The 10,992-nt window shown below is 35.4% G+C and overlaps 1 long non-coding RNA gene across 1 annotated transcript; it reads right to left on the bottom strand.

Annotated features, from left to right (window-relative positions):
- Positions 1–3,373: 3,373 nt before the first annotated feature.
- On the bottom strand, positions 3,374–5,778 carry LOC140923173 (uncharacterized). Its single transcript, XR_012164134.1, has 3 exons — positions 5,709–5,778; positions 4,568–4,633; positions 3,374–3,858 (listed from the first exon to the last, which is right to left on the bottom strand). It is a non-coding gene; the product is annotated as an uncharacterized lncRNA (long non-coding RNA).
- Between the last annotated feature and the right edge of the window lie 5,214 nt (positions 5,779–10,992).

Below are 10,992 nucleotides of genomic sequence, written 5' to 3'. Positions count from 1 at the left end.
GTGTAGCACAGTCATGCAATCCACCAAGAGCCATACAGTCAAGACAAGTCATTCATTCAGTTAGTAAATAAAGTCAGTCAAAAATCACTTAGATATTCAGTCAATACGTCGATATCCCAGTTGAGCAGTAATTAAGAAGGTATATCAATATGTCATGAAGTCAGCAAGTAACGAAGTAAATTGATCAACTTGTTAGGAAAACAAGCCCTCCTGGACTATAAAAATATGGATTTCAAATGATTTTGGTCAAAAATGGTAATTTCCTCTTTGCTTGTTTTGGGACAAGGGCCTTGAGATAAAGTTTGTTGATCATCCAGTTAGAAAACAAACCTTCGTAGGCGAAAAAATATCGATTTTACACCCCTTTTTCAAAGGGGGTAAGCCATGATTTTGTTCAAAAAATTGGAAAAAATTTCATCTCAGTGGGATTTTGGACAAATGAGCCTTGAAATTATGTTTGTTGATCATCCAAGTAAAAAACAAGCCTTCCTAGACCATACAAATATTCATTTTACACAGTGGCCATATTGACATTTTTTCAAAGGGGTTAGCCTGTGATTTTGGTCGAAGATTGGAAATTTCATATTTGCTTGTTTTGAGGCAAAAATAGCCCTAGAAATAATAAAATGTCTGATAAATCATCTCGTAAAAAAAAAAGAGTCCTCCTAGACTATCGAAATATGGATTTTATATAGTCGTCATACTATATTTTTTTAAAGGGGTTAACCCATGATTTAGGTCAAAAAATGGAATTTTTCTCTTTGCTTATTTTTACACAAAATGGGCCTTGAAATAATGTTTGCTGGCCATCCAGTAAGAAAGCAAGCCTTCCTATACTAAAAATAAGGATTTTGCAAAGTCGCCATGTTGAGATTTTTTCAAAGGGCGTTAACCCATGATTTTCGTCAAAAGTTGCAAATTTCCTCTTAGCTTGTTTTTGCACAAAATTAACTTTGAAATAGTGTTCGATGATCATTCAGTAGAAAACAAGCCCTCCTAAGCTACAACAATATTGAATTTACAGAGTTCCCAAACTATAATTATTTTTCCAAAGGGATTAACCCATGAGTTTGGTCAAAAATTGGAAATTTCCTCTCAGTTAGTTTTTGGATGACATGGGCTTTGAAATAATGTTTGCTGTGATCATACAATCTAAAGAAAACAAGCCTTCCTCGACTAAAAGTATCGATTTGACACAGTGGAAATATTGAGATTTTCAAAGGAGTTAACCCATGATTTCGGTCAAAAATTGGAAATTTCTTCTCAATTTGTTTTTGGACAAAATGAGCTTTGAGATAATGTCTGATGATCATCCAAGTAGAAAACTAGCCCTCCTAAACTATAAAAATATAAATTTTACAAAGTCACGAAACTGTATTTTTTTCAAAGGGGTTAACCCACGATTTTCGTCAAAAACTGCAAATTTCCTTTATGTTTTTTTGACAGTATAAGCCTAGAAATAATGTCTGATGATCATCTAGTTAAAAAACGCTCTCCTAGAATATACAAATATGGATTTCATGTAGTCAAGATACTGAATTTTTTTTCAAGTGGTTGAGCGATGACTTTCGTCAAAAATTGAAAATCTCACTCTTTGTTCTTTGAACAAAATGGGCTTTGAAAAATGTTTGATGATCGACAAGTTAGGAAACAAGCCCTCCTAGACTAAAAAAATATTGATTTTACATAGTGGCCATGTTGGGATTTTTTTCAAATGGGTAACCCATGATTTTGATCAAAAATTGAAAATTTACTCTTTCTGTTATTTTGAACAAAATAGGCCAAGAAATATTGTTTGTTCTTTATGAAGTAAGTCAGTTGGTCAGCTAGTCAGTCATTCAGTCATTCAGTCAGTCAGTCAGTCAGTCAGTCATCTAGTCATCTAGTCAGTCAGCTAGCCAGTCAGTTAGCCAGTTAGTTAGTCAGGCAGTCAGCCAGTCATTCAGTCATTAGCCAGTTGGGCAGTCAGTCATTCAGCCAGTAAGTCAGTTGGTCAGCCAGTCAGTCAGTCAGTCAGTCAGTCAGTCAGTCCGTAGCCAGTCAGGCAGTCAGTCATTCAACCAATCAGTCAGTCTGTTAGTCAGCCAGTCAGTCAGTCAACAAACCAGTCCGTCAGTCAGTCAGTCAGTCAGTCAATATGTTAGTCAGTCAGGCAGTTTAATTTTAAGTCAGTCAGTCAGTGATGCTGGCTGTATAAGCCACAATGTAGATTGCATGTCTGATCTAACCCACAGTCAGTTTTACATCTCATCATCTTCCATGTGACAATCCTGAGAACTTTGAACAAAGTTCTAACCACAGTGCCAACAAAACTCGAATTTTTTTATGGCTTTCCAATTTCAGATTTTGAAAAATTTTGAATGAGATTTTAGTGATCAGCCCTTTTTAATATTTCAACAAATTGTTTTTGATAAAGTGCAAACCATTTTTTTAGGTTGTTGAGTTAAGGCTGCCACTTTGAGTTGCAGATTTTCTTTTCAGCAACACTCTGATGAACTTAATTCATCGCTTTCTGTTGTGCAACTGTAGAATACATAAGGTTCATTGAACCACAAATTGACATGGCTGAATGATAATATTAAACTTCAATGCACATTAAGGTAAGCTTGGGCACATTGCATGAATTCATCTTTCCATTGGAAAAAATTAAAGGCTAATGTTTCTCCTTTTTAAGCTAAACTTTCCCTTGCCTTCTTTCACCTTTCCACATGTTTGTTGACACAATGATTGTGAGCTTTAATTAAAGTTTTCAATATTATTTGGTCACTGACATGGTGGTAGTACTAAATTTTTGCAATGACTTTGTAATTGCAAAAATTGGCACATGAAAATGACGTAAAACTGTTTTTTAACAAGCTATAGCAGAACTTAGCTTACATGTATATCATTCTATAACATAGCTGTGGCAAAACTAATCAAAAGCAAACTAATACTTATCCAGGAGAAAAATTAAAAATATATTTGGCATGATTAATTATCAAGCCAAATTTTTTTCACTGAGTGGTTCTTTCCACAACAGGATTATAAAATTGAATTTTATATGCATTTTCATTGAATAAGATGAAGGCTGTGAAAATTCCAAAATCCAGTCAGAAAATCAATGCGAAATTGCTACATGCAACTTGCTTCAGTGATTCATTGAAGCTCTCAAATTAGTTTCAAGTAGTAGGAACACTTAAAAGTGTTTTGGACAGTTTTCCTTTATTTTGTGTAGACGGTGATTTGGATTGCCTTTTGAGCTTCAAATACAGACTGTTTTCCTGAAAAAGTTAGGGTCAAGTGAATTTCTCCAGCTACACTAAGCCATCAGATGCTCTGAAAATAAACACTGATTCAACTCAATTTCATCAAAATAATTTCAAAATAATTCGGGTTGTTCCTAATTATGTTCAAAATAAAAACCAACTCTTCTGCACAACAGCAACTAAAGCAATTTTGCCCTGAACTACATACGGGAAATCAGCTGTTGATACTTTTACCCTGTGCATTTTACTTACTAATTTCTGCAATTGAAAGATTGTATTAAGAAACCTCGTAGGACGAAAAGCCCTACACAAAGAAATCTCCACATGCCTCGTATCATGTGAATGTTGTAGTGAACTATTCGGTACAAACCAACCAACCCCTTAAAGATGCACTTTATTGTTAACTCCTTTAAAGTGCATTTAAATGCATTTTTAATTTTGTGTCCTGGATAAGATTAATAATAATTGTCTTTTGAACAAGCAAGCCACATTTTGTTTATCTGGTTCACTCAAGAGCTGGATTATAAAGTAAACTATATGGTACTTAAGATAACGTCAAAAGCCTTAATGTTGAAGACTTGATCCTGTCTGCTTGTGGCATAATGCATCTGATCTGGATAAGAAAAACAAAAGCATACATAAGCATCTAAGTCCCCTTACAATCATAAACATTATTACAAGAATAATTATACTGTTTATCAGTTTATATATTAATTTTGCTAAGAACCATTACAGTCAAACCCCATTACACTGAGAGGGCCATTAGAAAATGTTCATTTTAACAGCTGTCCATATTAAGTGGATTAAATATAGAGAAAACATAGGGGTTTCTTTCCTCAGAGACAAAGCACTACCATAACTACCATAATGTCTGTTAAAGGGGCTGTGCCACAGCAGTCCAGTTCATTTTGTTTAATTTTGCAAATTACTCACCCTTAATCGCTATGGAACTTAAAGTAAGCAAAGAAATTACAGGTAAATGACAAAATCAGAGATCTGAGAAAAACAAAATGTCCCCTGAGCATTACTTTTGATGTTGCAAGAGCAGGGATCAACTTTGAAAAACTGTTAGGCTGAACAGTTTTCAAAAATCCTAATTTCACTATAATAATTATATTAATTTAAGACATGTACATGTATCTCTCATTTTACAGAGACATTAAATTCAAAACAGTGTCAAATTTTGTGTTAAATTATGTCAGGTATGGCCTCTAAAAGCTGATGAATCTGTATGTCAATCATACTTTAAGACAATAATCACAAGTTCCATTTTTATGATTCACTTAATAGCTAGATCACAAAGCAATGTATACAGCACTTACAGTACTGAAGATAAGCTCAAAATCCTGGCTGCTGAAGTCTTAGGACATCTGCTGATCACATCCGATCTAAAATGAAAAATTGACCATCTTCATTAGCAATCAGTAATCTCGATTCACAATCAATAATCTTGATTCTTTTCTTAGCATGAATCTCAGTATATCAGCCAGCCAGTCAAGTCAATATTAGTCAATGAGCCAGCAGCCATGATCAGTCGATCCGTGTGCGACTGTCAGTCAATCAGTTTTAGTAAAACAGCCAGTCAGTAATTGAGCCAGTCAGCCAGTCAATTGACCAGTATATTGGTAAGCAAGTCATGCCAGTCAATAAGTCGGTTAACATGTCAGCCAGTCAATCAGTCAGTCAGTCAGTCATCTGATCAGTCAGTAACTCAATCAGCAAGTCAGAAAGTCAGCCAGTCACTCAGTCAGCATTTAGGTGGTCTTTGTTTTCATGGCATGGCATGACATGGCAAATAATTATTGTAGTATTTGGGAGGTAATGGTGCATTTTTTTTGAAAGGGTAATATTGTTGTTGTTTTTTTTATCGAACAATTGTACATGAAAAAAATACCCTTCTGGGAACGTTCTTCCAAAATATTGATCTTAAGCTTAAGTTATATCTAAGATGGCATTGATAAATTTTTGGAGGTCTTTATGTGTGCCAACCTCTTGAGTCAAATGCTTTAGACTTTTGGCTCACAAACCAATTGAAAGAACAGAAATTGAAATCACCAGTAAAATTGCTGTTCTTGTAACTGTAGCCATTGCGTAAGGTTCTTTTCATCGACCTCTTCCCCAAAAAATCCAAAGAGGCCTGGCTACTAAGCAAACAAATAAAATATTTGCTCCATACACTGTAACATTTTTAATTTTTAAAATTTTATGAAGCCAATTTGCAAATAAAGCCATTAAACACCATTGGATACGCAACGATTTCCCCTTAAATTCAAAGCGTTGAGACTTAAAGAAGGGGGAGATTGAATTATTGAAGGAGTTGCACATAAGCCTTAAGCCGTAAAATATACGGGCTCACCAAATGGCAAATGTAAGGTAAACCATTCCCACAAGTAATTCTAACACCTCTTAAAAAGATACCTTCTACAGTTCTTTCTGTTTGATCCACCTATAATCTTTACTAACCTTGCAAAATAGATGAAAAACGAGAGAAAAACCAACCATGCCTTCGGCATTGCCTTCCGCGCGCCATCTTTGATTTTGTGCTTTTTAGCTCCCAGTGCCCCAAATCGTCCACAATGCGCGGTCTCCTTCCTCTTTGCTGAAATATAGGGCCCCGGTGGGTGCATGTGTTTGCTGCTAAAAAAACGTAGACTTTCTACTTTTCTGCGACTTTGTCGCTCTGATCTACAAAAAACAACACAGGAATAAATGGAATAAAATTTGAGCAGGGTTGTTTTGACAAAATAGACTGAAACACATGGACTCCAGATTGGGGTGTAAATGAAAACAAATAGTTGGAAATAAGTAGCGCTGGCTCATTCTCAGGTGTTTTTCTTTTTTCTTTCTTTCTTTTTTTTTTTTCTTTTTTTAAGCTTGATTCGAAATTCTGAATTAGTGGCGTCAATGACGGCAAAAGACCTTTATTCTTTTTCTTATCATTTTGACTTGGCAACTGAGACAAACTAAAAGACGCCATGCATGTTAGTTGTAAGGTGCCGCTTTTAAACCAGTTATTGGATCCTACAAAATCATATCTTTAGAGATTCGGTCATTTCAGTCTGTTTTGTGCTGCTTGTTTCACCGAGAGCGGCGCTTATTCGAAAGTTGGACACTTGTTTTCACCAGGGTGATATTACATACCTCTTACTAACCGAGTTCGAGGTCGGTACTGTAAGTTACGGACCGAATTTTTTCCAGTTGACCAATCACAGCGCGCGTACTAACTAAGAGATATGATAAGACATCGTACCTCGGTTGGGTGATATTGCCCGAGTTTGTAGTGACTTTTCGTGACTCTCGCAAATGGAGAGCTTGCTCGCAGGCTCTCCCAAATCGAATAATCTCTACCTGAATCTTTGGTCCTATTGGCGTGTTCAGAGCAACTGACGTTTGAGTTCGTATATCCCTATTGTGCTCTTTAATCAGTTCATGCACAGCATAAGACGGTAGCTACAGAGCCTAATAATACCTAGAGTAGTTTAAGGCCTGGGACTAAGGGGATTACCCGTGGAAAATGAATTATTGGCTATAACTTCGGCATAGATGATGGCTCTGAATCAAAATTTGGTACATATAAAGAACTCATCGTCCTTAACATTTTAAAATATAAATATTGTGTTAATAAATCACGTGGTATGTCACGTGACCATTCAGCTAAAAATCGTACATTATTGAGCAGTTGGTGGCCGATTTAAGATAAGAAATTGAGCAATAACATTTTTCTAATTCATATTAAATATTTCTAACACTTCAAGTTTGGAATGACCGTCCATTGCACTTCAATAAAAAATTATGAGGAAAGGTATCTTTTTAAATGCCCAAATTTAATCTTGAACTATTTAAAACTTTAATTTGGTTCTAGGTCCCCTAGCGGAAGATATTGCCAATCATTCTTATGCTGAGAACCAACCTTAGACCCAGGCCTTAAACCCCTTGAGACCAACAAATGAAGCCGGATTTCGATCGAAGCCCACCTACCGGAAGCAAGGTTCCTAATTCAACAACTACCACCAATCCCGATGATGTCTAACTCAGTCTTGCTTATTCCTAAAATGTTTTTATTTATTCCACAATAATTGGACTCGGCTCCATTAAATATCACACCAATAGAGAAGAGGAGTCGTTACGTCTTGTTACCATGGTAGCAAAACTTCTGGATATCAACAAATCGTGGTCCTTGTAAATATGACAGAGAAAACACACAAAAAATGTGTGTTTGACTTTCCCGTGCATGATTGCACTCAAGAACAAAACGGTAGCACATGTTTTTCTTCCATCGTTCAATAATAAAGATGACTGTCTCTGTCAAGAAAGATTGTTTAGATCCAGAAATTTAGCTGCCATGGTAACGTGACGTCACTTGTCTCTCTATTGTAGAAGGGGCCAGTCATATTTCTTTCTTATCAGGCATCGCTGTAAATCAGACACGTCTCTTGAGCAGACACCTGGAGTTGGTTTCTTGTTATTCCTCAGTCATTTTCTTGGGAGCCCTGCGAAATGGACACCTCCCCGCCGATATTCAGTGGCTTTCTATAAATCTCTTTAAGGCGGATACCCACCTAAGAAGGCGGGCACCAGGCATTGGTCCTTATTATTCCTCAGTCATTATTGGGATCCCTGCGACATGGACACCTCCCCGCCGATCTTAAGTCGCTTTCTGCGAATCTCTTTTAGGCGGACACTTTCCAGTCTCATGATCCATTTTACGTACTTACAATTTCACGGTTATAAGGTTATAACATGCGTATGTAGTTCAAATCGTATAACGTAAGTACACAAACCTGTCTTGGTAACACAAAAACTCGAGTTACGAATAGCGCCTACCAAGGACTCGCACATTTTGCTCGCAGCCTGAGCAAAATATGGGGTTTCCATGACAATGACTCATCGAAGACTTCTAAAATAACACCAAGAAAATTAACTTAGCAAATAAAACCAGGCCATAGATATTTAAAATCTGCCCAAAATCATTGATATAAATTTAAAAGAATAAGGGACCCAGGACAGACCCGTGGGAAACTCTACAAAACAATTCACGAAATGAAAGCAAGATACCATTAAATTCTACTTCCATTGTTGTTTTGTTGTGGATGATGATACTTATCATTGGGTCCATTTGTTCTATTTTACTCTTATCCAATGAAGGTAGTAGTAGTTGTAGTGATAATTTTAGTAGAAGTGTTGGTAGTGGTAGTAGTAGTACCATATGGTAAATTGCTTTATTTTCATGATCTTACTGACTTGTTTGCAAGAGCATCTTTATAAGTATACGTAAAGTAATTTGATGGTTTGTGTGAACGCCAATTATAACTTCATGGATTCTATTTGATTACATTAAAGAAGTCTGCCATTAACCTATAGGAACACATCGGTAGCCTTAATTCTAAGACGCGGTCGGCAAACTTGATCTGAACCGGTTTATCTGGAGCCGTTAACAACTTTTGACCTATTTCTAATGGTTCGTGATGATACTCAACGCGTAACCTCTGAAGTAACTGCAAAAAGCAGAGAGCATGAAGGATTAGGAGGAAAAAAATCCAGAGATTTTTCGACTATGGAAAAATGTCGTTATAATGGTCTTAAAAACCTCCTTTTGATAGAACAACGTTATGAAACGAAAAAACCAAGGTCTCTTTTACAGAAAAGAAGACTTAAAAGATATTTGAAACTTCTGACCAGAATCATGGATTAACCCCTTTTGAGATATGCAAATTTTTCGACTATCAGAAAATGTCGTTTTTATGGTCTAAAAAATCTCCTTTTGAGAAAACAACATCATCAAACGACAAGACTAATGTTTCTGTTATAGAAAAGTAGGTTTGAAAGATATTTGGAACTTCTGAGAGGAATCTTGAGGTAACCCCTTTTAAAATATGCAGATTTTTCGACTATAGAAAAATGTCGTTTTTATGGTCTTAAAAACCTCCTTTTAAGAAAACAACATCAATAAACGACGAAACCAAGGTCACTCTTAGAGAAAAGAAGACTTAAAAGATATTTGAAACTTCTGACCAGAATCATGGGTTGACCCCTTTTAAAATATGCAAATTTTTCGACTATAAGAAAATGTCGTTTTTATGGTCTAATAAGCCTCTTTTTGAGAAAACAACATCATCAAATGACAAAACCAAGGTTACTATTAGAGAAGAGAAGACTTATCAGATATTTGGATCTTCTGACCAGAATCGTGGGTTAACCCCTTTTAAAATATGCAAATATTTGGACCATAGTTAAATGTCGTTTTTATGGTCTAAAAAGCCTTCTTTTGAGAAAACAACATCACCAAACGATAAAACTATCGTCTCTTGTAGACAAAAGTAGGCTGCAAAGATGTTCAGAAATTTAGACAAGAATCATGGGTTAACCACTTTTAAAATATACCGATTTATTCGACTATAGTAAAATGTCGTTTTTTATGGTTTAAAAAGCCTCCTTTTAAGAAAACAACATCATCAAACGACAACAAGGTCACTCTTAGAGAAAAGTAGACTTAAAAGATATTTAAAACTTCTGACCAGAATCATGGGTTAACCCCTTTTAAAATATGCAGATTTTTCGACTATAGAAAAATGTCGTTTTTATGGTCTTAAGAGCCTCCTTTTGACAAAACAACATTATCAAATGACAACACCAAGGTCTTTTTTACAGGAAAGAAGACTTAAAACATATTTGGAACTTCTGACCAGAATCATGGGTTACCCTCTTTTAAAGTATGCAAATTTTGCGACCACAGTAAAATGTCGTTTTTATGGTCTAAAAAGCAACCTTTTGAAAAAACAACATCATCAAACGACAAAACCAAAGTCTCTTTAAAAGAAAAGAACGTCTCTTGAAGACAAAAGTAGGCTGCAAAGATGTTTAGAAATTTTGACCAGAATCATGGGTTAACCCCTTTTAAAATATACCGATTTATTCGACTATAGTAAAATTTCGTCTTTTATGGTTTAAAAAGCCTCCTTTTAAGAAAACAACATCGTCAAATGACGAAACCAAGGTCTCTTGTACAGAAAAGTAGGCTCAATAGATATTTTGAACTTCTGACCAGAGTAATGGGTTAACCCCTTTTAAAATATGGAAATTTTAGGCCTAAAAGAGAATGTCGTTTTTATGGTCTAAAAAGCCTCCTTTTGAGAAAACAACATCATCATACGACAAAACCAAGGTCACTCTTAGAGAAAAGAAGACTTAAAAGATATTTGGAACTTCTGCCCAGAATCATGGGTTTACCCCTTTTAAAATATGCAAATTTTTGGACTATAAGAAAATGTTGTTTTTATGGACTAAAAAGCCTCCTTTTGATAGAACAACATTATCAAACGACAAAACCAAGGTCTCTTTTACAGAAAAGAAGACTTAAAAGATATTTGGAACTTCTGACAAGAATCATGGGTTAACCTCTTTTAAAATATGCAAATTTTTGGACTATAAGAAAATGTCGTTTTTATGGTATAAAAAGCCTCCTTTTGAGAAAACAACATCATCAAACGACAAAACCAAGATCACTTTTAGAGAAAAGAAGACTTAAAAGATATTTGAAACTTCTGACCAGAATCTTGCCTTAACCCTTTTTCAAATATGCAAATTTTTGGACTATAAGGAAATGTCGTTTTTATGGTATAAAAAGCCTCCTTTTGAGAAAACAACATCGTCAAACGACAAAACCTCGGTCACTTTTAGAGGAAAGGAGACTTAAATGATATTTGCATTTTCTGACCAGAATCAAGCGTTAACCCCGTTTAAAATATGC

The sequence above is a fragment of the Porites lutea genome, chromosome 13 (assembly GCF_958299795.1).
Source record: "Porites lutea chromosome 13, jaPorLute2.1, whole genome shotgun sequence".
NCBI lineage: Eukaryota > Metazoa > Cnidaria > Anthozoa > Scleractinia > Poritidae > Porites > Porites lutea.
This window is presented reverse-complemented; position numbering and strand designations above follow the sequence as displayed.